The sequence below is a fragment of the Mastomys coucha genome, unplaced genomic scaffold, assembly GCF_008632895.1.
Source record: "Mastomys coucha isolate ucsf_1 unplaced genomic scaffold, UCSF_Mcou_1 pScaffold3, whole genome shotgun sequence".
Classification (NCBI taxonomy): Eukaryota; Metazoa; Chordata; class Mammalia; order Rodentia; family Muridae; genus Mastomys; species Mastomys coucha.
This window is the reverse complement of record NW_022196909.1, coordinates 46958527-46984493: the sequence shown is the minus strand read 5'-3', so window position 1 is coordinate 46984493 and position 25967 is coordinate 46958527. Positions and strand designations below refer to the sequence as shown.

Genomic DNA, 25967 nt, shown 5'->3' with positions numbered 1-25967 from the left:
GACCAGAAGAGCATGGGGCTACAGACCTATGAACTGCAACTCAGGACTGGAAGGGCATGGGGCTACAGACCTATGAACTGCAACTCAGGACTGGAAGAGCATGGGGCTACAGGTCTATGAACTGCACCTCAGGACCGGAAGAGCATGGGGCTACAGACCTATGAACTGCAACTCAGGACTGGAAGGGCATGGGGGCTACAGACCTATGAACTGCAACTCAGGACTGGAAGGGCATGGGGGCTACAGACCTATGAACTGTAATTCAAACTCTAAGTGATGTCACTGGCAGAGTCCATACGATTTTAACACAGTTCAGATGCAAAGCCATCTTGGTTTAAATATTTTTACTGAGCCTTTGTAAGTTATGGGCCCAGGAGTTTAGCTTAGCAATAGAGCACATAAGTAGCCACACAAGGCACAGAGCTTAATCTCCATGTGAGCTTGACTATGCTCATCAAAGACAACTTTCCAAGCACTCTGGAGACTCAGGCTAGAGGGCCAGGGCCTGAAGACGCTTGGGCTAAAGAGGGAGACCCCAGTTCCAAAAGTAAAAGTACAGCACGAGGGTTCCCTGGAAGGGGAGAAACATCCATATATCCACTTCATGAGGAAGTCTTCATTTTTATATGGATAAGTTCGTGACAGATAGGGATAATTTTGCTTTAACATGTTAATCAAACTATGACTGGTGGAAATCAAAGGAAAAGATTAAAAAGAGGCATTAAGTCAGAAACCAAGGAATGTAGTGAGTCACTAGCTTTTAAGAAACGGTCAAAAATGACCAGTAAGAATAATGGAGTCATTAATAGCTATAGAGACGGCCAAAGAGAACTGCTCTGGCTGGAAGGGGAAAGGGTAGGATGCGGCTGAGGGCAGCCACAGAGATGCTAGTCCACATATCCCTTGTCCAAAGCCCAGCGCGGCCTTGGGCATGGGAAGGTGTATCAGGACAGCACAACTGGGATGTCTGACTTTGGTTCTGAGTGTACACATGCATGGCAAGTGATACCTACAGGTAGGTGACTTCCTTGATTGCTTACCACATTAAAGAGAGGCAGGGTCTCTCAGGCGAGCCCAGAGCTCACTGGTTCGGCAGTCTAGCCACCCAGCTTAGACTTAGGATCGTATGTCGGCCTCCCAAGCACTGAACTACAGGTGGGCCGCCATGCCACCCAGCTTGTATGACACTGGGAATCAGCACTCGGGTCTTCAGGCTTGCATGCCGACCGCTCTACCCACTGGACCGTCTTCTCAGCCCGTGTCTGGAGTTTTAGAGATGAATGGTACATAGACAACTACAATCTCCAGCTACTACCCTAAAGATAATCTAAGCCTCCATGTGGATAGCTGGTTAGACTGAGGCACATAAGAAGATTGTAAGAAGAAGCATAAAAATCAATCTTTGTTTTCTGATCTTGATAAACCAAGAAAAAAAGCTAACGACAAAACAGCGTCACAGTTCCCACATGTGCAAAGCCCGGTCTGCAAGCTATGGTGTGCTCCCTTCATTCACAACAAGGGTCTCGCACACCAATGCCGCCACTATTTTACCACATGTGTACAAAGTTAACATGCTTTAAATACTGTTAAAGTTCAGTAGTGTACACATTTACACATTAAATGACTGGGAATGTGTTCATGTGTCATGCAGGGCCCCTTGGAGGTCAGGATCCCCGGGGCTGGAATAACAGGTGATTGCAAGCTGCTCAACATGGGTGCTGGGAAGCCACCTATGGTCCTCTGAGCAGTATGCGCTCTGATTGCTGAAACAGATCTCTAGCCATAGAACTTAACAAGTTTTAAAGACTTACTTATTTACTTGATGAGCTTATGCCTGAGCCTGTGTCTGTGTACCATGTGTGTATTGCTCATGGAGGCCAGAAGGCATCAGATCCCCTGGAACTGGAGTTACAGGCAGTTGTGAGCCACATGTGGTGGCTGGGAACTGAACTCTGTAGGAGCAATCGGTGCTCTTACTTGACTCCTGAGCCACCTTTCCATTCCAAATTTATGAAGTTTTAAAAGCACCCAGAAGGCTGAGTCAAGATCATAAGTTTAAAGTGAATCTGGGCTAAAAAGTGAGACTTCCATCTCAAAAACAGTTAAACCAACCAAAATAAAACAAAAGGCACACCAATCAAAATATCAGTGAGCAATGAATCTGGAGAATGGGCACGTGGAGCGCATACATTCCTCTCCCCAGCTGTACAGATGTGGATGACAGAGAACGAAACAAGAGGACTGGTGCAACCCACAGCTATTTTTAAAATTCTATCCCTAGTTAAGGCTGACAAAACCAAATTCTAGCAGACTGGACTAGGTGAATCACTACAGTGGTGTTATAACACTTGCCTAATGTGAGAAAGACCTAGAATTCAGTCCTTAGCAGAGGAAAATAAAATTCTAACACATAATTCATTTCTAAAACCTAAAGAAAATGACTGTGCACAAACAGGAGAAAAGAGTCTGCCACTTCAGAGTGCCATGACCATGTTCCTAAGAAGAAACTGTCATTCCTTTATCTGAGCTGACAGCAGGCAACTATCATCTTCTGTTTAATGCACCTTTGGATTTGCTGAAAAATACATAAACCATATAACTATATGGTTTTGCTCAATAAAGATGAAGTACACACTTGCCGTGGATATCAATGACTAATCCACCGAAGCCTGCGGTTAGGCCTTTAGATACTTTACGTATCTCCTAATCTAGGAAATAACCAAAAACTTTGATACAGATGTTTAAAAAAATGTTCTCAAAAAATAAACTAATACCTATAAACTACAGTTAATCTTAATTGCAATGAACTCATATTGAAAATCACATAAAACGCTACGAGGGGAAATGTTTTAAACCATAACTTACACAGGCTTAGTTTCAGTCAGCCGGGCAAGGTTGTGGGAGGGAGACCCACTCTCCCCATGATCCTAAGTGCTTAAGTGGTTTGTAGACAGCAAGCTCATCTCCCTCTGATAGAGAACACCCCCCAAACACCACAAGCAGGTTTTCTGGCCTCCTTGTCTAGTGTCCAGAACCCAGCACACTGTAGGTGTGCTACTCTTTCCTAAGAATGAGCACCATCTTCAATTCCAGGAAAGCTACTGCTAGGTAACATCCCTGGTGACACACATAGGATCATAAAATCCAGCAGCTTTCCCCAAAGCAGCTACGCTTTGAATCATCTCTGGATCCAGCTTCTTCCAACGAACACATGAAACTTCAACGAAAAGCAAATGACAGACACACAGCCACAGACAAACAGCTGTCTGTTTTCTTTCACTGTCATGAATTGGTCAGCTAATGTTCATTCTTTAATTTTTTTTTCCAGGTAAGACCATTTCTCACTTTCAACCCATTTTAAAGCTTTCTTTCTTTTCTAAAAATACAGTGTACATGCCATACAATGAACAGCTTAGTAAGTCTGAACACATGGAGGCAATTAGTCAATTTGCACAAAGGTACACATAAAATCCTTCCTACTAATCTTGCCGCTTTCCTGGAAGTTAAAAGTGAAAGAGAGGCTGGGAGCTGGCTCACTGGGAAAAGTGTTTGCTGTGGAAGCATGAGGACCACAGTTCGATCCCCAACACGGATGGAAGAGCCCGGTGTGGTGATGCGGGTCTGTACCCCGAGCCTGAGAGTGCAGACAGCCCAGCCAGTCTCCTGGTTCAGTGAGAAACCCTGTCTCAAAATTTAGGTCAATGAGCAACAGTGAAAGAGAACGTTGACCTGCAAATGCACATGTGCACACAGTCACACCAAAAATAAGAAAAATAGCATTACCTAAAACAGCTTCATCATCCAATCAAGCTGTAGAATATTCCCACTGTTCCAGAAAGGTCCTTCTGTGAACCACAGCCCTACCTAGAAGCAGTCCTCGTTTCTACCATGTCTTGGTTTTTGCCTGTTCCTGTGTTTTTCATAAAATAAGTATTGTGTCTAGCGTCTCCTGAAGACTATTTCTGAGTTCCCTCTGTTCTGCCGTGGGAATCAGCAGTTTATTTCTATTGCAAAGGAGCTGCTATGAACACCCTGTACCAGCCTGAACATATACTTTGTTCGTCTCACTGAAAAGGAAAAAGGGAGAGAGTTTCACGTTTAAATAAACTAGGATAGCTAAACACACACACACACACACACACACACACACACAGAATTATCTCTGTACACATTTATATATGCATATTCATATATACACATGCAGTTATATGTAACGTAGATGATGATCTGGTATTTATATGTAACATATGTATGTTTATATATGAACCCAAAATTATCCTGTGAAGATTTATGTGTACGAGTGTTTTGTCTGTCTGTTTGTAAACACACCAGGTGCCCACAGAGGTTATAAGAAGGTGTCAGATCCTCTGGAATCGGAGTTCTAGAACACCATTATCAATGCTGAAGTCAAACCTGGATCCTCTACAAGAGCAGTAACTATCTTTTTTAATTAATTAATTTTTTTTTTAAATGTAGGAAAACTCTTGTCTGCATGTACACCTACATTCAAGAAGGGGGCATCAGACACCTTTTACAGATGGTTGTGAGCCATATGTGGTTGCTGGGAATTGACCTCAGAACCTTCAGAAAAGCAGCCAATGTTCTTAACTGCGCAGCCCCATCCTGCCAACCTTTTCTCCCCCAATGTATGTATATATGAATGTATGTATGCATGTATGCATGTACTGCATGAGTACACTGTAGCTGTCTTCAGACACACCAGAAGAGGGCGTCAGATCCCATTACAGATGGTTGTGAGCCACCATGTGGTTGCTGAGATTTGAACTCAGGACCTCTGGAAGAGCAGTCAGTGCTCTTACCCACTGAGCCATCTCTCCAGCCCTATAAAATGCATCATTTTCATGTCTGTGATTGTTGCATCTTTTCTAAAAGAATCTTGATGAAGCCTTATGCTTTGTTACAAAAACAGAGCAACTTCAAATACCTATCATCTTCAACTCTTACTACAGTTTGCCTAGTTTTTCCAGAGAACTAAGACTTTTTCTAGTTTTTTAAAAAATATTTTCCTTCCAGACCAAGGGTAAAAACCAGACATACCAAATGTGTAGCCCTCCACTCCCTCTGGTGGTCCTTTACTCTCAATAATCAGTGTGTCCTAGAAGGCAAGCAGTGAATACTAATAGCATACGCTGTAAGGCAATTCTCTTTGGTGGTTTTTGTTGGTGGTATTGTTTTGGGGCAGGGCCTACTATGGACCTACTACATATGACCTAGAACTCCATATGTAGATCTGGCTGCCTCTGCCTCTCAGGTGTTGGGATTAAAAAGGCACATACCACCAAGGCCCAAATCAGTTCTCTTAACAAACTATAAGAGGTACAAACTGTTTTGAATAGTGAAAGTTTAGTACTCTAAATATTACTATAATATCTTTAATAATCTACCAGGCACAGCTGCTAGAAACCTGTTAATACATGCGCTTTCTAATAATTTTATTTAGCCTGTCTTTTAGACAGAGCTGGCTTTTAGACAAAGTAAACATCTTGTCTGCAAGCTAACTCGCACATACACAGTTCTTGTTTTAAATCAATAGTCACAGGCCCTAACAGGTCATTATCTATCCAGTCCTCCGGGCACATGGGCACATAGATTTAATGTTTGAAATATTGGAGGAGGCATTTATATGGCATGTAGTGAATCTAAAATGCACTAAAAGGGGACTGGAGAGATGACTTACTATTCTTCCAGAGGAAGCTGGGCAGTGGTGGTGCACGCCTTTAATTCCAGCACTTGGCAGGCAGAGGCAGGAGGATTTGAGTTTGAGGCTAGCCTGGTCTACAGAGTGAGTTCCAGGACAGCTAAGACTATACAGAGAAAACCTGTCTCGAAAAACCAAAATAAATAAATAAATAAGGGCGCTGGAGAGATGGCTTAGTGGTTAAGAGCTCCCACTGCTCTTCTGAAAGTCCTGGGTTCAAATCCCAGCAACCACATGGTGGCTCACAACCATCTGTAATAAGATCTGACACTCTCTTCTGGAGTGTCTGGAGACAGCTAAAATGTACTTACATATAATAAATAAATAAATCTTAAAAAAATAAATAAATAAATCTTAAAAACAAAAAAAAAATGCAAAAGTAATAAACTTATGGCATTTGGTACATTTATGCAGCACCATAGGATAAAGATTATAAACCTTCCAGTGAAGTAGACTTCAACCATCTAAAGCAATGCAAGCCCTTCTGGTAGGGTGAGCCGGCTCTGCGTGGGCAAGAGCTCCTCCATCAGCTTTCAGGGCTATCAGAGCTTTGGGCAGACTGAAGCTCCACGTAGCACACCACAGGGCGCTCCTACTGTGGACTGCTAAGCTGAATCCCCTTTAGGAGCTAACACCACAATACACATTCTTTGCCAATCCAAGAATAAAGAAAAATTTCAAAATTAACTGACTAGCCCGAATCCTAGGCTTTTCATGTTGAAGTGATTTAAATTGGCTTTAAAAAGAAATGCTGGCTGGTGATACTGCTCAGCAGATAGAAGAACCTGCCAATAAACTAAGCCACCTGAATTTGAGGTCCAGGGCCCATGTATGGCAAGAAGAAGACAAACTCCAAAGTTGTCCTCTGACAACCACACCTATGCCAAAGGCTCTCACACAAACAAAGGCAACAGATAGATGGATGAATATAGATAGACAGATAGATAGATAGATATAAAAACTAAAAAGTAAATAGAGAAACATCCTTTTGTTAAATGTTGGAATGACAAAAGCACCACTAATGAACTTACTGTTTTAAAACAATTTGCAGAAAATATTCCTAGATTAATTTAAAATAATTTCAAGTGGCTGTGCAATGATGGTGCACACCTTTAGTCCCAGCACTGGGAGCCTGGTCTACAGAGTGAGTTCCAAGACAGTCAGGGCTACAAGAGAAACCCTGTCTCAAAAAAAAAAAAAAAAAAAAAAAAGGAACAAAATAAAAAAAATAATAATCTCAAGTGGTCCCAACCAATAGCTAACTCAAATTAGCTAGATGAATAAGATTGTTCAGATTAACTAGTGTAATTAAATAAAAATGAACTGTACTCTGAAGTTCAACATCTCTGAAACATAGATTATATATATCCAAGACAGTTACCACACAAGACACACCAGAAGACAAAAGGGGAGAAAGCTAAACCAAGTGTTTCTAACAAACAATGAGTGTCATTATTAACTTCTGCATTTAAAGACAGTTAAATATACACCGCTTCTGTGGAACCCCAAAGTGAAAGCTGTGTGGAGCGTGTTAGCTTACAGAGATTTATCCATGCTTTAACTCAATAGTAAACTCCCGATAACAAAGGAATCAAACTTTGATGTTTCAAATATCAAACAAAACAAAACAAAACAAAAGAGAATGTCAGGCAAATGAGGAACAGCTGGGAGAATAACAGAAAACGGTTAAGTGAAAGTATACCCTATACCGAGGTAAGATTGTCCCTCCAGAGAAGATTGCTTTCCAAGGATTTGTTGAATTGATTCAGACAGCAAGAGGAAAAGCTACACTTTTTAACAACAACAACATAAAAAGCTAACAGCTTTTTATGAAGGAGGAAGAGACAAAAGGATTAACACACCTTAACTTTTCCCTTGTTCATAGCCCTAAGAAAATGGAATGACAATAGAAATAAACACTCTCTCCTACCCCTAGAGAAAGCAAAAAAAAAAGAAAGAAAGATACACACAAGAAGAAAAAGAAGGAGGAGGAAGAAGAAGGAAGAAGAAGAAGGAAGAAGGAAGGAAGGAAGAAGGAGGAGGAGGAGGAGGAGGAGGAGGAGGAGAAATCCCCAAACCACCAGCTCCCCAACTGAGGCATGCAGAATTTACTGAATGGCGGCCAAGCACTGTACACCCTGTCCCGAGCCCCGACGAGGGCTGTCCCAAGTTCTGCACGCTCTGCTACGATCTGTACCTTCCAACGCTTTCACCGCGACTGCAGACACCAATTATTAAAGGAAAAAAAAAAAAATGAGGCGCAAGCGCTCCACCTGGCTCATGCACAGGCTTGGAGGAGGAGGAGGAGGAGGAGGAGGAGGAGGAAGATGATCATAATGCAATGTGCTCCCTTAGATTCATCCCCCATACACCAAACGCTGGGTTTGGAGTCATGGACTATGGCCGGAACAGGGGTGGTGATGTCGCTGGGCCGAAGGGAACGCAGACTCCTAAAATAACTTTTTATTTCCTTAGGAGTATTGAGAGCGGGGGTTGAGGAATGAGTATGTGTTTTCAGAGTCAGTGGTGTTTGCGTGGTGTACACGTGGAGGTCAGAGGACGACTCGCGGAGTCGGTTCGCCTACCACCCTGCCAGTTCCGGGGATCGAACCCAGGTCGTCGCGCTTGGCTGCAAGCGCCTGTCCCCGCTCAGCCACCACCGGGGCAACTTTTAATGAGCCCTTCCTCCTCGGTACCTCCGAGGCCCACGGGTCACCTGCCCGCCCGGTGCAAGCCGGCTCGGGAGGCGCAGGTGAGGGCGGTGCCCGGCCGGCACGCCCATCGCGCGGCCCCGAGAACGCTCCGTTATCCGCGGGGCTCGCCCGGCTCCGGAAGGCCAAGTTTCCTCCGCGTCCGGAGGGCGGCGTGGCGGAGCGACACGGGGCTCCCCGGACCTGTGGGCTGCGCGGGAAACAAAAGCCGCGCGCGGGCGGGCGGGCGATCCGGCGGGCGAGCGAGCGATCGCGCGATCGGGCCAGCCGCCGCCGCCGCCGAGCGGACGCCAGAGAGCCGCTCCGCCTCCCACGCGGGGCCCAGGCCTCCCGCACGTCCCGTCCACGCCACCCCCGGGAAGCCGCGCGGGCGGGGGGGCGGGGGAAGCGGCAGGAGCGGGACCGCGAGCACGGGGCTGGCTCCCGGGTCCGCCGCGCGAGCGCGAGCGCGAGCGCGCGCCCCATCCCCGCCGGCCATGGCGCCCGTACCTGTCGCCGCCGCCGCCGCCGCCGCCCCTGCGTCCCTCGCTCCGCGTCTCTCCGCCGCGCGCGCCGCCCAGCCCGCCCAGCAGGCCGCCGCTCCGTCCGCACGCTCGGTCGCTCAGACGCGCGCTGGACACCGCGGCCGCCGGGAGACTGGCAGCGCCCGCAAGCCGGCTAGTGCGCCGGGCAGCGCCCGCCGTCGTCCCGCCCCCGCTGGCCGCAGGACCCGCTCCCCATAGGGCCGCGCGCCTGTCAATCCGCCCCCAAAAGGCGCGCGGGCTGCCGCTCCGCCCGTCGCGATTGGTGGCCGCGCGCTGCCTATGCAAATGAGGCCCCGCCCCCTCTCGTTGGCGTCTCCGCCTCTTCGGCGCGACCCACGTGTCTGGCCCTTGCCCTTTGTGGGGGCCGGAGGAGAGGGATGGAGGAAGCTCGCTGACACCTCTTCTCGTCGTCCTTTGCCTCCAGACTAAATACTGGCCAGACGAGCGCCTGCCCTGCCTGTCTGTCTGTCCACCCAGCCTGCCCTTCGCGAGCTGCCGAGGTCGGGCCATGCTGACCCTGGAAAATAACCACATCAACTTAATAAGAGGCTCCTTAGAGACTTGGAAAATCCGATGGAGCACCCAGCGCGCCTCTCTCTGGACACCCAGTGGGGCGTGAAGACCACGCTTCCCCTTGGGGTCTCTGCCTCTCCAACACAGCAAGCAGCCCAGGTGATGAAATCAGAAAGGAACGCAAAGGACGGCTGTTGAGTTCAGCTTCAAGATGGCACCCCCCTCCTCCAACCACATGCCACCCACCCCTGGGTGACTCCCATAGCTGCACCTGGGGACTTGAGCTCTAACTGTTCTTTTTAAAAAAAGGGGGGGGAAGGGGTTTAGAAGAACATTTGTGCTGAATGTTTCGCCTGCAGGGGTGTGTGTGTGTGTGTGTGTGTGTGTGTGTGGTGTGCTCCATGTGAGTGCAGTACCCAACAAAAGTCAGAAGAGGGCATCGGATCCCCTGTCACTGGGGTTGTAAGCATTGTGTGCTCTCCCAGCCTGGGAGAGCACCCCCAGTGCTAGGTGATCTCTCCAGACTCTCCCTCTCTGTCTCTGTCTCTGTCTCTGTCTCTGTCTCTGTCTCTCTCTCTCTCTCTCTCTCTCTCTCTCTCTCTCTGAAGGGAGGAGAAACTAAAAGTCCCAATTACCTATGGAATATCTTATAGCCACATGAAAGTCCGTTTCCTGGTTCCGTGTCTACCTTTATTTTAGCTTTGGCTTCTTTTGTATTGTCACACGTTTTAGAACTTACAAAGATAAATGTTACCACGTACGGTGATATATATCAATGTCTGCATGATGTATGTGATGATATATCGATGCGTATCACCACGTAGGTGATAGTGGGTCATTTCTTCCCTAGCCTCAAAAACCCCTGCAGAAAAGACAAAAAACAGATATAAAGATACCCCTCCGCCCACCCACCCCTCTCGGCCAGGGGTCCTTCTCCTCCCTTGTGTTTCCTCGGTGATTGGAAACCTCCCTTAACCAGCCTCCAGGGAGTGGCCACCACGGAACTCAACAACACAACACGCTGTGGGTGGCAACTGTTCTGTTCGCTAATCCCAGTTGGTTAAGCATCTACTGTGCTTACTGAGAGCAAGAGGTATGTGTGGGGGAGAGGGCATGGAGGTGAAAAGGCACTGTGCCAGCTCTCAAAGGCTCCAAGCTAACAGACAGGGACAGCCACACCTCAGTCATGTTCCTAGGATTGTGACACACGTCCACCTAGGAGAAGGAAGGGCTCTTCTGCCCAGGGAACAGAGTCAGCATCCACCGCTTCCAGAGGCTTCACTGAAGAGATCACATTGAACCCACTCTTTGAAGGTGGAGAAAGGCTTGGGCCAGACCCAAAGCTGTGGATAAGGGACAATCACGAACTCAGCGCCACGTGGCAAGGGATAGCACTTGAGCTAATGAGGCGTGCAGACCTGGAACACCTTAAGGAACCGATTGAACAGCTAGGGACAGTGTGGGCCAATCTGCAGGGCTGTGTGGACTTGCCACGTGTTCTCAGACGAGACTCTCCCAGGGGGGAAGAGAAGCCCAGGAGGCAGCCAGGCTGTGTTGTAACACACACCACAGGGAATAGCAACAGGAGCTGTAGATACAGCTGCAGGCCTTTTTGTTTTTCCCCCCTTCTAGACCCAAGTCTGGAGGAACAGTCAGTTCTGCAGTTTTGACCGGCAACCTAGCTAGCCCCACCCACTCCCCCAGAAAAACCACTCTAGCCACCAAACCCACCTTCCCCGAGCATTTCCCAGAAGCGAAGCGTTGATTGCCCTTAGAACACAAAGACACCTGGCTGTGGGAAGAGAGGCCCTGGCCTACCACAAAGAGCAGTTCTTTGTAGGTCCTGTCACCAAGGCTGGCTTCGTGGGTGTGTCACCTTTCCCAGTGACGCACACACTGAGGAAGGACCCGTACTCTGTTTAAAGTGCCTCTGTAGTCATCTTGACATAGGAAGCTCTCAACAAGCAGGTCTGTGTGTTCCTTTTTGCGCCAACTGTTGCAAATTACACGGCCACTGCTCGGAGTCTTTTTGTGCCCGAGTCTGCCTGTGATAGAATTCAAACCACATCTCCGTCTTAAAGCACTTGGTGTCCAAAGAGCTTGTTCCCACAGCATGGGTAACTCGATGCTCACAGCTGTAATGGGACATCGATTTTTTTTTTTTCTCTTGCTTATTCATTGAGAGAGCTGCAACAGGTTCGGGCCAGTGGGATAGCTCAGCGGGTCAAGGATCTGCAGTCAAGCCTGGCGACCCGAATTTGATCTCTGGATTTCATAGAAGGAAAGATGCGAAAGAACTCTCTAAACTTGGCCTCTGACCTCCATAAACTTACTATGTGGCACACACGTGCCATCCCCCTACACACACAGACACACACACACACTTCATATACATGCTCCATACACACAAATAAATAAATGGAGGGGGACAGGGACAGAGAGAGTGCAGCAGCAGATTGGAACCTTCTCCAGGTGGCCTGGCTAGCAAGTGGGCCAGGTTATATGCAAACCCAGCCCACCCAAACCCTTGTTCTTCCCACCACAGATCCCCCAGCTTGATAGGAGAGCCTTTTCCTACAGTAGCTGCACACATGGAGGAGGTACTGCTGGAGGAGTCAGAACCCGTGATGAACTCCATCTCTGCCGTGGCATGGCTACCGTTTTAAGTGGTTTGCCATCTATGTTGGAAAGATCTCAATAGTGGTATATGAGAATGCGCTCTCTTTCTCTCTCCCTCCCTCCCTCTCTCTCTCTCTCTCTCCCCCTCTCTCTCTGTCTCTCTCTCTCTCTCTCTGTCTCTCTGTCTCTGTCTCTCTCTCTCCCTCTCCCTCCCTCTCTCTCTCTCTCTCTCTCTCTGCTTCTGGGACTCCTATCAGAACAAGGGTCAGTCTTCTTCCACCCCTTTCTCCTGTGTTTTCCATCTTTTCTCCTCTCTGGCCTTTCTCTGTTTCAGCTCACACATTCTTTCTTTCTAGTTTTGTGGGACTTTTTTGGTGGGGTCAGAGGTAGGGTAGTCAAGCTCTCACTATTTAGGACAGGGTAGACCAAAACCTATGGCCCTCTTTTTTAAAAAGATTGTTTTAGATTCATCTATTTTAGTATATATATTATATAATATGTATTTATATATATTATACCATAGGATTAAATATACATTGTATATATGTATTTATATATGTACATATAGTGTATATATGTGTGTGTGTGTATAAAATACACTAAAGGGCTGGAGAGATGGCTCAGCAGTTAAGAGCACTGATTGCTCTTCCAGAGGTCCTGAGTTCAAATCCCAGCAACCACATGGTAACTCACAACATCTATAATGAGATCTGACACCCTCTTCTGGTGTGTCTGAAGACAGTGACAGTATACTTTTTTGGTTTGGTTTGGTTTGGTTTTTTCGAGACAGGGTTTCTCTGTGTAGCCCTGGCTGTCCTGGAACTCACTCTGTAGACCAGGCCGGCCTCAAACTCAGAAATCCGCCTGCCTCTGCCTCCCAAGTGCCGGGATTAAACGCGTGTGCCACCACTGCCTGGCAGCAACAGTGTACTTATATATAATGAATAAATAAATCTTTTTAAACAAATAAAAAATAAAATACACTAAAATATATGTGTGTATATAAAATACACTAAAAATGTATATGTATAATTTATGTACATGTGTGTGTGTGTGTGCTTTATTTGCATCTATACCTGTGTACCACATGCATACCTGGTGCCCACAGAAAGTCAGAAGAGGGCATGGGATCCTCCAGAACTGGAATTGTATGCAGTCATGGACTGCCACGTGTAGCCCTGGCTATCCTGGAACTAACTCTGTAGACCTCGAACTCAGAAATCCTCAGATTCTAGGAACCAAACGCAGGTACTCAGAACCCCTGAACTAGCTCTCCAGCTCTGAGATTTATTTTATTTTATAAAGAGTGTTAACTGGTTTTTGCTTATATGTAGGTGTCTGGGGTTGAAGGCCCATGAACACAGATACCCTTAGAACCCAGAAGAGACCATGGAATTCCCTGGGGCTGGAGGTAGAGGTGGTTATATGCTGGACACAGGTGCAGAGAACCAAATTCCGATCCACTGGACGAGCAGTTCATATTGTCAAGTGCTCAGATATCTCTCTGGTCCCATGATGCTCCTTTTAATTTCTATTACGTGTGTGTGTGTGTGTGTGTGTGTGTGTGTGTGTGTGCGTGTGTGTGCGTGTGCGCGCACACATCCACGTATGCCATGGTGGGCACTTGGCAGTCACAGGCAACTGTAGGGAGTTCTCTTCTTCTACCACATGTTTGGTCCTGGGATTCAAACTCTGCTAGTCAGGCTCAACAACACAGCGAGCTGCCTCTCCAGCGGCTGTCAGAGGTTGCTTTGATTGCTGTGGTTGTTTGTTTTCAGTTTTGTTTCCTTTTATTAAATGACACAGCGTTTGGAGCCTCAGCCCAAGACTAGAGGTTATATTCATGACATATCGCTTCTTAGCAAACTAACCCCACATTTAAAAAAAAATACTCCAGTGGTCTTCTTAAAAGGCCAGATGGAAATATTTTAAGCTTAAAAGTCATATATTGCCAGGCAGTGGTGGCGCATGACTTTAATCTCAGCACTTGGGAGGCAGAGGCAGGAGGATTTCTGAGTTTGAGGCTAGCCTGTCTACAGAGTATATATATGTATATATATATATATATATATATAGGTATCTATATGTCTTTGTCACACTGAGTCAACTGCAATTGTAGCCATGGCTACATGTAAATGAATAATAGCATGGCTGTGTTTGAATAAAACTTTATTTATATAAAACAGCCAAAGGCATCTATGGAAGGCCATAGCTAACACCATAATAATGAAAGACTGGGTGCTTGCCGAGTGAACAAGCACAGGATAAGGATGTCCACTCTGGTCACTTTTAACTTTTACTTTGCTCCTGTTTTTGTGATACAGATGTTCATGCAATTCAGGCTGGCCTCAGACTTGCTGTGTAGCGGAAGACGACCTTAAGTCCCTGATTCTGTAGCCTCCATCTCCCAAGTGCACATCGTCATGCCTGGTTAGCCATGTCTGTTTTCATATGGGATGGAACATTCTAGTCAGGACAGTTAAGCAAGAAACACATAAAGATGGATATAGACTAAAAAGCAAGAGTAAACTTGGGCTGATGTCCCAACCTGCAGGCTATGGGACTGGCCTGACTGGGGTGAAGGGAAATGAAAAGACATGCATAAGGACCGAGCGAGCAGTGAGCGGGCGCCCAGAATGAGCAGGGCTGGAGGGGGGGGGTTCCCGGAGCAGGGGTGGAGGCAAAACAAGGAGGAGAAAGGGAAGGGGTGAGGGGAAATAAATCTAAAAAAAAAAAGAAGAAGAAAAGACAGACAGACATAGCAGCTGGAATGGGGCGGGCCATGTGCTGACGGACACCAGTCCAGAAGCTTGTGTTCTTTATATACAGCTGAATGGGGAGGTGGGCTTATTATACACAAACTGGTTTGCTATTGACAGCTGAGCAAAGAGGGGTGATCTCTGTAGTAGGGAGAAGGCTGATGCTGCACACGCACCATCAACAATTGGGACTTTAACCAAAAGAAACCTTTCCCAATCCCATCGGCCTGAGGCACTGGGATCCTTTCTAGGAGTGTGCTCATTGTTTTTGGTTTGGTTTGGTTTTTGGTTTTTCTGAGACAGGGTTTCTCTGTGTAGCCCTGGCTGTCCTGGAACTCACTCTGTAGACCAGGCTGGCCTCGAACTCAGAAATCCGCCTGCCTCTGCCTCCCAAGTGCTGGGATTAAAGGGACGTGCCACCACTGCCCAGCCGGGCTCTTTGTTATTAATATTTGGTTATGCAGGACTGACTGCCCACAGGCTGTGAGGTGTGGGTCACTGGGTTTGCTCCATGGCACTGAATAAATCGGGGGCGGCGGCATTCATCTGTAATGCCAGGACTAGGGGAGTAGAGTCAGGGGGATCAGAAGTTCAAGGCTATCCTGGGCTAGTCTGTAAGTTTAAAGCCAGCCTGAGTTAGGGACCTTATTTCCAAAAGAAAAAGTGGAAAGAAGGAAGAAAGATAGATTCTCTTTTTCCAGATATATGACATTCTGTGCACCAAGAGTCAAACAAGTATTGGAATGGATACACGCAATAAGGCTTCAGGATTACAAACTCAGTAACAACCAGCAGTTATAGTTCCATATATTCGTACCGAATAACCTGTAATGAAATTTAAGATTTTTAATAACTCTCATTTATGATGCAAAATAAAAAAAATAACATTTTGTGTAGTGCCTGCAACTCCAGACCTCATCCAAGCATGTACTCTCTACCACTCAGCCAAACCCAAAAAAGCATACTTCAGGATGTACAACAGAGGTGGTCTAAAACTTACTCCATGAACCTTACAAAGTATTGTTGAAAGACATTAGGCCGGTGAGATGGCTCAGCGGGTCAGAGCACCGACTGCTCTTTCAAAGGTCCTGAGTTCAAATCCCAGCAACCTCATGGTGGCTCACAACCAATCCTAATGAGATCTGACACCCTCTTCTGGTGTGTCTGAAGACAGCTACAGTGTACTTATTTATAATAATAAATAAATCTTTGGGGCTGAGCAATCAGGGCTGACTCGAACAAACAGAGGTCCTAAAAAGTCAATTCCCAACAACCAGATGAAGGCTCACAAAGCTATCTGTACAGCTACAGTGTGTATTCATATACATAAACAAACAAATAAATAAATAAATCTTAAAAAAAAAAAAAAGACAGAAAGAAAACCATCAGAGGACCTAGAGGATGATGGTACAGAGTGATGGAGGTCCTGCTTCATGGGCACAAAGTCCAGGGCTGCATCCTCAAGAGCATGTGGGCACGCACACACTCAACAAGCAATCAAAATGTTAGTGTGCTAGGATGACCACAGTGATGGTTCACATATGTAAGAGCATTTAATTCTAATCTGGGCCTTCAATTAACAGCTCAGCTCAGCTCAGCATCAGCTCTACCACCTCCAGTATGCTTAAAAACAGACAGGGTTTCAAGGGACAGGAATAAACGGTGGTGAAAGCACTCGAACACAGGTCTCATCAGAGGAGTCCAGTAACCACCTAGCGCAGTCTAACCCGTCTCTTTCTGACTCAGTGGCTCATTGTCCCAAGGCCCAATATTCCGATACCAGGTTGAGCCTGAGCCCCACAGTTTCCACACCTGAACCAGACCAAGATCGAAGCAAGCCCTCCCAAGGGATGTTCATCATCCACTGCAGACATCTAGTCTGAAGAAGCAACGCAACCTGCAGGGGAATCAGCCACCTCCACCGCTCCACCGCCGGCATTGTGGCACAGTAAATAGCTGTGTTTCCTTGGCTATGACCCCACAAGAAGCAATCTAAGGGAGGAAGGGCTTGTTTTGGCTCACGGTTACAGAGGAGGGTGGGTCCAGTTCATACTCAAACAAGTGGTTTGTCAGGTTCTCTAAGCTGGGAAAACGAAGGAGATTTGAGATCCTCCGCCCCACCTCTGATATGGTCCTCTCTCTCATGAGCCAGCAGACTGCTATCAAAACCACCTCCAGCAGAAAAGTTGCTTGCTTAGAGACATGCAGTTAGCTTTGAATTTCAGATAAGCAACATGTAATTTCTGAGCATAGATATGCCCTAAATCTCACTTGAGTATATTTAGGCTTACAAAAATAAATAAATTTGTTGTCTTTCTGAAATTCAAATTCAGCTGGGAAATTTACACGCACACACACACACACACACAAAGTATTCTTTGTTTGCATGAAAGGCAGAGAAGGATTTAGACTGTATTTAATCTAAAATAATCTCTGTGGACTTCACGTTTTCACAAAGTTGGTCCCGCAATCCCTTACTATCACATTAGGACCTAAACCTGGATCCTCTGTAAGAGCAACAAGGGCTTGTAACCTCGGACACACCTCTCCAGCCCTAAAATACAGGCAGTGTTTACATGCTGGTGCCAAACTGTTCTCGTAATGAGGGTAGCTTAGGCAATGCACAAACTTTAGCTAGATTCAGGATGCTCAGAAAATCTCAGGGTTCATAGGCCTGGTCTCCAAGGCAGAAAAGGCCTTAAGCAATCTCTGCAGAGAGAAGACTCTATGTGCCTGTGAGTAACCCCAGAACACTTGTGGGGTTACCAAGCCACACTTTGGTGGAATATCTGTTTGTGTCTCTACAGGAAAAGTCACACAACCATTTGTTACACCATTCATGAGCCTTGACAGTTCTTGTAGACTATTGCAATCCCAATAGTAATACGATAAGTTGCTGTTCATTCTGTGAAATATAAATATATAGAAGTGGAGAAAACTGAAAAAGAACAACACAGTACCGCCAGATGGTAACATGGACTACAGAGCGGTCACTAACACAGAGTAGAGTGGATGTGTAAAACAAACCTATATTTTGGAGCTAGAGAGCTTGGCTCGGTGGTTAAGAGAGCACTGACTGCTCTTCCAGAGGTCCAAGGTTCAATTCCCAGCAACCACACAGCACCTCACAGCCCTCTGTAACTACAAATCTAGGGGATCCGACACCCTCTTCTCATCTTCTCAGGCACATGACGCACAGACATACATACAGGCAAAACATCCATACACTTAAAACAAAAATAAATTGTTTAAAATACATATGTATTTTTATCCCATATGTTGGGTGTGGTGGGAGATACCATTAACCCCAGTACTCAGGAAGCAGGAGCAGGTAGATCTCTTTGAGTTCCAGGCTAACCTGGTCTACACACTGAGTTCCAGGCTAGCCTGGTCTTCATAGTGAATTACAGGCAAGCCAATGTTACACAATGAGACACTGTCTCAAAAACAAGCAAACAAGCAAAAAATTACAATGTAATATAAAATATAGACATAGCCCTAGTTTGCCTATACACATTTTAGAACAATGTCAAGAACAGGTGTGTATTCGGTAGGTAATGTTGGGAAAGCTGGTTAGCTTTTTTGAGGAGTGAGGTGAAGAAAGTCCCGTCCTTACCTTACTTCTGGAACTGAACTCAGGTCCTCTGCAAGAGCAGTTCAAACCTTTAACCTCTGCGCCACCTTTCCAGACCAAAGATTTTTTTTTTTCTTTTAAAAGACAAAAGTTTCTCTGTGTAGCCCTGGCTGTACTGAAACTCACTCTGTAGACCAGGCTGGCCCCAAACTCACAGATCCGCCTGCCTCTGCGAAAGGCGTGCACCCACCACTACCCAGCTTATTTTTATATTAAATTATATGTATGTGTTGTGTCACGTGTGTTTGTCATATGCGTGTTTCATACGTGTGTGGGCACGTGTACATGAATGCAGATACCCAATTACGCCACAAGTGTTGGATCCCCTGGAACTGGCGTCACAGGCAGTTAGGAGCTGTCCAGTGTGGGTTCTGGGAACTCAGCTCAGGTCCTCCCCTTTCTTATAGGCCCTCCAATCCCCACCCCGACACAAAATCCAGACCAGGGCCAGAGAGATGGCTCAGTTGATTTTGATGCCCAGAATTCACATTTAAATTCACACCAGGCACGGTGTGCGATTGTAATCTCAGTGCTTGGCAGACAGAGACAGGCAGATCTCTGGGACTTACATTGCTCGGTGAATTCCAGCCCGGTGAGAGCCCCTGCCCCCAGAACACTAGGAGTGCCAAAGGGCAAGAATCCTCAACTAAAACCACACACAGATGCATATATACCCAGCCCACACACACCCCAAATTTTTAGAAACATCAGTCAATCATGAAAACATTTGAGAAGACATTTAAGCTGACTCATAAAAACAGAAACATAAGCCATATGCCCTGCATTTATCAGCATGCTTATCCCTTTTCTACCTAAGGCTGCCAATGTTTTGTAACGTGGCACATGGTCAGGGTGTGGGAAAGATATTATTGGTGTGTAGAGATTGATGGAACTTCTTCAAAGAGATGTTTGGCAATGAGTAACGCGGTCTTTGGCCTAGCACTTCCCCTTCTGAGAATTCACCCAGCAGAAACTGTCCCTTGCTGCCAAGGAACGGGTATGGGACATATAGCCTACTGCGGCATCACAAGGTCTGCTACCTGCCGAAGTAAAAGATGACACCTTTCTCTGTGGAGGTCTATGGGGTGTGTGAGTGAGTGAGTGAGTGAGTGAGTGAGCGAGCGAGCGAGCGAGTATGTGTGTGTGTGTGTGAGAGAGAGACAGAGAGAGACAGAGACAGGGAGAGGAGAGAGGCAGAGACAAAGAGAGAAGAGAGACAGAGACAGAGAGAAAGAGAGAGACAGAGAGAGACCGAGACAGGGAGAGGAGAGAGGCAGAGACAGGAGAGAGAGACAGAGACCAAAGAGAGACAGAGACAGACAAAGATAAAGAAGAGAGACAGAGAAAGAAAGAGACAGAGACAGAGAGAGAGAAAGAGAGAGACAGAGACAGGGAGAAGAGAGAGACAGAGCAGAGACAGAGACAGGGAGAGGAGAGAGACAGACAGGGGACAGAGAGAGACTCATATATGCCAGGCTGGCCTTGAACGCAATCTGTCGTCAAGGATGACCCTAAATGCCTGACCCTCTTGCCTCCACCCTGTGTGCTAGGGTTAGAGGCACACACCATCACATCCCAAGGAGGAGACAGCAATGGCTTCTCTGCCACTTTCCTTTTCTAAAAAATATATTTTTATTTTTATTTTTATTTTTATATGCGTATGGGTGGTTTGCCTACATGCACACCTGGGCACCATACGCCTGCCTGGTGCCCGTGGAAGCCTGTGAATGAATACCTTGGAAGTGGAGTTAAAGACGCTTGTGAGTCACCACTCGGGTACCAAGTTAACTGGGACCCTCTGGAAGCAAATCTTCTCACCACTGAGCCATCGCTCCAACCCCTTCTTCTTCTTCTTCTTCTTCTTCCTCTCCTTCTTCTTCTTCTTCTTCTTCTTCTTCTTCTTCTTCTTCTTCTTCTTCTTCTTCTTCTTCTTCTTCCTCTTCCTCTTCTTCTTCTTCTTCTTCTTTTTTAATAAAGAAAATTTCCATGCAAGAAATAGAAAAAAATTCTATTCATCCTCCTCTTCCCCCTGATGCTTAAGTAGGTACACAGTTCCCTGAGAGAGGGATACGCTTCCCAGCCTCCCTTGCAGCTAGGGATGAGCTCATCTTCAGGCTAATGAGAGGGGAAAAGATGTTCAAAGATGTTAAAAAGAGAGGCTGGGGTGGGGAGAGGAGCTACCCTCTCAGAGGCGAAGGGGGAGTGGAGATCTGGAGGGAGCAGCATTTGGGATGTAATTAATTAATTAAATTAATTAAAAATGAAAGAGAGGCTCTGAGCCTCTCTTTCTCACCTTTCTACTAGATAGATGCAGATGCAATGGCAGGAGCCCAGAAGCCACGCTGGATCATGAGGTCAAAGTGCTTTTTAAAGACAGCAAAGAGACAAAGACGTGGGGAATCTGGGTTTCTGATCATTGTAGACTCTGGGCATCACTGGACAGAGATGGGAAAGTCTAATTTTTATGTTATTTTACACTTTCTGCCACTTGTACCCAAACCTGTTTCTACCCACTCACCCCACCCCCACCCATGGGGATTTTTTTTTTTTTTTTTTTTGGTTTTTTCGAGACAGGGTTTCTCTGTGTAGTCCTGGCTGTCCTGGAACTCACTCTGTAGACCAGGTTGGCCTCGAACTCAGAAATCCCGCCTGCCTCTGCCTCCCAAGCGCTGGGATTAAAGGCGTGCGCCACCACTGCCCGGCGGATTTTTTTTTTTTTTTTTGATTAATGATTGATGTGGAAGGACCCAGCCCACTGTGGGCAGTGCCATCCCCTAGGCAGAGGGTCTTGTATAGTCTAAGAAAGCAGGCTGAGCAAGCCTTGAGGAGCAAGCTGGTCAGCAGCACCCCTCCACAGTCTGTGCCTCAGCTCCTGACTCCTGGTTCCTGCCTTGCATTTCTGCCTTGATGTCTTTTCATGAGGCTGTGATTGGGACAAGTAAGCTACATACACCATTTCCTATTCAATCTGCTCTTGGTTCTGGTGTTTTATCACAACTATAGAAAGCAAACTAAAGTTGGGCTTGGTGATGCATGCCTTTAAGCCCAACACTGGGGAGGCAGAGGCAGGTGGTTCTCTGTGAGTTTGAGGCCAGCCTGGTCTACAGAGTGAGTTCCAGGACAGCCAGGACTACATACTTCTAGCCTCTGTATCCATTTTTCTCAGCCTCCTGAGGAAATTGCAGATCTCAGGCATGCCCCATCATGTTAGATGAGTTGGTGGGGTTTTGTTGTTGTTGTTGTTGTTGTTATTTGTTTATTTAAGGTTTATTTTAATTTCTGGTGTATGAGTGTGCGCCTATATGTGTGCCCAATGAAGGCAGTGCCCTTGGAGGCCGTAAGAGGGTATTACATCCTGGAATCTGTGAGCCACTGTGTGGGTGCTAAGAATCAAACCCTGGTCCTCTAGAAGAGCAGCTGGTGTTCCTAACTGCTGAGCTATCTCTTCAGCCCCGAAGTTTCACGTTTAACTTTGATCATTTGGTGGACCTATGGTTGGCTTCCTCTTCTGTCTTGTTCTGTGTGCTTTTAGCAAGGGGAGATCCCAACACCCACTCAAGCTGGGTCATTTCTTGACTATTTCTGCTTTGATGCTTCATGTGCCATGGCTGGGACCCTCAAGATCAATGTCCTGAGGGCTTACTAGGACATCCCTGTAAGTAGATGTCCTACTTGTCAGGCGTAAAGAAAACAAACCAGTTGATTTTGTTTGTGGAACTGATGTTCCCAGGGAGCTGACACAGTAACTTGATAAGAAGTATTATTCCAGGCCAACCTGGGCTACGAAACAAGACCTTGTCTCAAAGAACAAACAAACCCGAATTCTAGGAAATGCTAAGTGAGTAAGGAGAAGGAGGAGGAGGAGAAGGGACAGAAAAGCCTGCAGGAATGGTGAGCAAGGTGCACTCCATGTACACTCCAGTGAGAGATTGCTACACACCCATTTGTAGTTCGTCCTGTGTGGCTGCACACTCTGCATGTCTGCACAGAGACATGCAGAGAGAGAGAGACAGACAGGCAGACAGGCAGGCAGGCAGACACACAGAGAGAACACACAGTGGGTATCCCTTTTATCTAAAATTTTAGAAATATAACTTCAGAGGCTGTGAGATGGCTCAGCAGAGCCCTACGTACTCAATGATGTGTAAGCCTAGTGATAAAGTGCCATCCACAAAATCCACATAAACATAGAAGGAAAACCTTGACTCTGCAGAGTTGTCTCCTGACCTCCCCTTGTGGAGCTATGGCACGTGTGGCTACACACACACACACACACACACACACACACACACACCTCACACACACAATACAGCAACAATAAATACAGAGCTAATCCACAGTGACAGAAAAAGAGATTGGGGTGGCTCGGACCCAGCACAAACTGGTTGGAGAAAAATCAAAGAACTTTTTGGAATGAAGGCCCTGATCTGTAGATTGGCAGAGCAGTGTTGAATCAACAAACACATTTGTCAAGAGGCATCAAAGTGGGGACAGAGACATGACTCAGCAATTAAGAGCACCCATACAGCACCTACAAGGTGACTCACACCCTCAGTAGCTCCGGTTCTAGAGCACCCAAGGCCCTCTTCTGACCTCTGTTGACACAAGACATGCGTGGTCTGCATCCACGCATACAGGCAAAATATTCATACACACAAAGTAAATAAATCTAAAGGCACAATAACAAACAAAGGCAGCCTCATCAAACTGGTCTGGGGCTGTCGCTCAACATGGCCCTGCTTAGGACGTGTGAGGCCCTGGGATTGAGTCCCGTCACTGAAACCACCAAACCTGTCAAACTGTACATAAGCTGGGCATGGTGGCACATGCCTTTAATCCCAACACTTGGAGACAGAGGCAAGAAATCTCTGTAAGTTTGAGGCCAGCCTGGTCTATAGAGTGAGTACAGAATAATGGCTCGAGCTATGTAGGGAGATCCTGTCTCAAAACAAAACAAGAAAGAAACAAACAAACATAAACACCTGCACATGTAGATGGTGCATGGTATTACATGTAATTATGCCTCTGTGAACTTGACGTAAAGCATACAGCCTGTGTTTTAGTCTAAGGCTGGTCCGTTGCCTTCCGGCTTCTCTCTGTGTTGACAGTTTATAGGTATTGGAGTGTTGTCTACAGGTATGACTGTGTACCGTGTGTGCAGTACCTGTAGAGGCCAGAAGAGGGTGTCACATCCATTGGAACTGGCCCTAAGACAGTTGTGAGTGGCCATGTGGGCACTAGGAACTGAACTGGAGTCCTCTGCAAGAGCAGCCAGTAGTCTCAATCCGTGAGCCTTCTCTCTAGCCCCATCTCTGTATTTGCTTACAATTTCTTTTTTTTTTTAAACCAGTTCACTTGTTTGTTTGTTTGTTTGTTTGTTTTTCTCTCATTTAACCTCTTCCCCAAATGGCATTAGGCCAGTCCTCACAGATGTCTAACTTCTGCCCTGCAACTGACATCCTGCCCCCCCCCCCCCCCCCCCCCCCCGACCTCTCTCCATTTTCCAGGGATCCAAGTATGGCCTTTGTTTTGTTTTGTTTTGTTTGGGGGGGGTGGATTTTCAAGACAGGGTTTCTCTGTATAGCCCTAGCTGTCCTGGAACTCACTCTGTAGACCAGGCTGGCCTCGAACTCAGAAATCCACCTGCCTCTGCCTCCCAAGTGCTGGGATTAAAGGAGTGTGCCACCACTGCAGGGCAGACCTGGGGCTTCTAAAGCCCTGTTTAACTTCCTTTCACTCCGCTTGGTGACTGTAGATACAATGTGACCAGCTAGCTGCCTCCCGGTCCTGCTCCTGTGACTTCCCTATGGTGATAGACTGTATCTCTTGGAACTGTAAGCCACAGTAAACCCGTTCTCCCTTAAGTTGCTTCTGGTCAGGCACTTGATCACAGTAAAGAGAAAAGAAACCAAATAACCAATACGAAGGAACAGTGAGGCAGCTCAGCAGGTCAAGGTGCTTGTCACTAAGCCTGATGACCTGAGACCAATCTCTGGGACCCACATGGCGGAGAAGGAAAGAACCGACTGCTGGGTGCTGTCCTCTGACCACACACACATACACACATACACACATATGCACGCATAAGTAACAATGTAAAAGTAAAACCAAAGGGCAAGATGGGGGTGGAGTCGGGGTGGGGGTGGGGTGAAACGCCTTGCTGAGGGAGAGCATCCACACTCCCGTGGGCAGTTCCCTGAAAGGCAGCTGGTTGAACCTGACACTGGCCAAGCGCCCAGGCTCTGTTTTGCTTTGTTTCTTAGTAGTGTTGAGAACTAGGTTCCGAGCTAGCTAACGCTTTACTGCCCAGCTACACCCCTGTCCACTGTTGCCCAGGCTGGCCCCCACACTCCTGAGCCCAAGCCATCTTTCTACCCTCAGCTTCTCCAGTGGCTCTGAGCTATGGGGCTCTGTCCCTTTCCTGCAACAGGTCCAGTTTACATCAACCCATACATACACACAAACACCCATACAATATAATAAAGGAATCTTTCAGAAATCAAAATCCAGCCGAACAGTGGTGGTGCACACCTTTAATCCTAGCACTTAGGAGGCAGAGGCAGGTGGACTTCTGAGTTTGAGGACAGCCTGGTCTACAGAGTGAGTTCCAGAACAGCCAGGGCAGAGAAACCCTGTCAAAAAAAAAAAAGAAAAGAAAAGAAAAAAAAGGAAAAGAAAAGAAAAGAAAAGAAAGAAAGAAAAGAAATGTAAATAAAAAACTCCAACACACAAAACGACCCACCTACACATTCCCCAAGGTGGGAGAGAAGGTGAGGTCAGCCCCTGCTGTGTCCCATGTGCTAGATCTGCCTCCCAGTCTCCCTACCTCCCTGCCTCCCAGTCTCCTTACCTCCCTGCCTCCCAGTCTCCCTGTCTCCCAGTCTCCCTGTCTCCCTGCCTCCCAGTCTCCCAGTCTCCCAGTCTCCCTACCTCCCTGCCTTCCAGTCTCCCTGTCTCCCAGTCTCCCTATCTCCCTGCCTTCCATTCTCCCTGTCTCCCAGTCTCCCTGCCTCCCAGTCTCCCTGTCCCCCAGTCTCCCAGTCTCCCTGCCTCCCAGTCTCCCTGCCTCCCAGTCTCCCAGTCTCCCTGCCTCCCAGTCTCCCTGCCTCCCAGTCTCCCTGCCTCCCAGTCTCCCTGCCTCCTAGTCTCCCTGTCTCCCAGTCTCCCTGCCTCCCTGTCTCCCAGTCTCCCTGCCTCCCAGTCTCCCAGTCTCCCTGCCTCCCAGTCTCCCTGTCTCCCTGTCTCCCTGTCTCCCTGCCTCCCAGTCTCCCAGTCTCCCTGCCTCCCAGTCTCCCAGTCTCCCAGTCTCCCAGTCTCCCTGCCTCCCAGTCTCCCAGTCTCCCTGCCTCCCAGTCTCCCAGTCTCCCTGTCTCCCTGTCTCCCTGTCTCCCTGCCTCCCAGTCTCCCTGCCTCCCAGTCTCCCTGTCTCCCAGTCTCCCAGTCTCCCTGCCTCCCTATCTCCCAGTCTCCCTGCCTCCCTGCCTCCCA

General features: G+C 47.1%; 1 protein-coding gene across 1 annotated transcript in view; it reads right to left on the bottom strand.

Annotated features, from left to right (window-relative positions):
• The window catches only part of Fkbp5 (FKBP prolyl isomerase 5), a 91371-nt gene extending 82278 nt beyond the window's left edge, over positions 1-9093 (bottom strand). The window contains exon 1 of the mRNA XM_031346603.1: positions 8920-9093. The gene's annotated coding sequence lies outside the window, so the exon portion shown is untranslated. The remainder of the gene's footprint in view (positions 1-8919) is intronic.
• Between the last annotated feature and the right edge of the window lie 16874 nt (positions 9094-25967).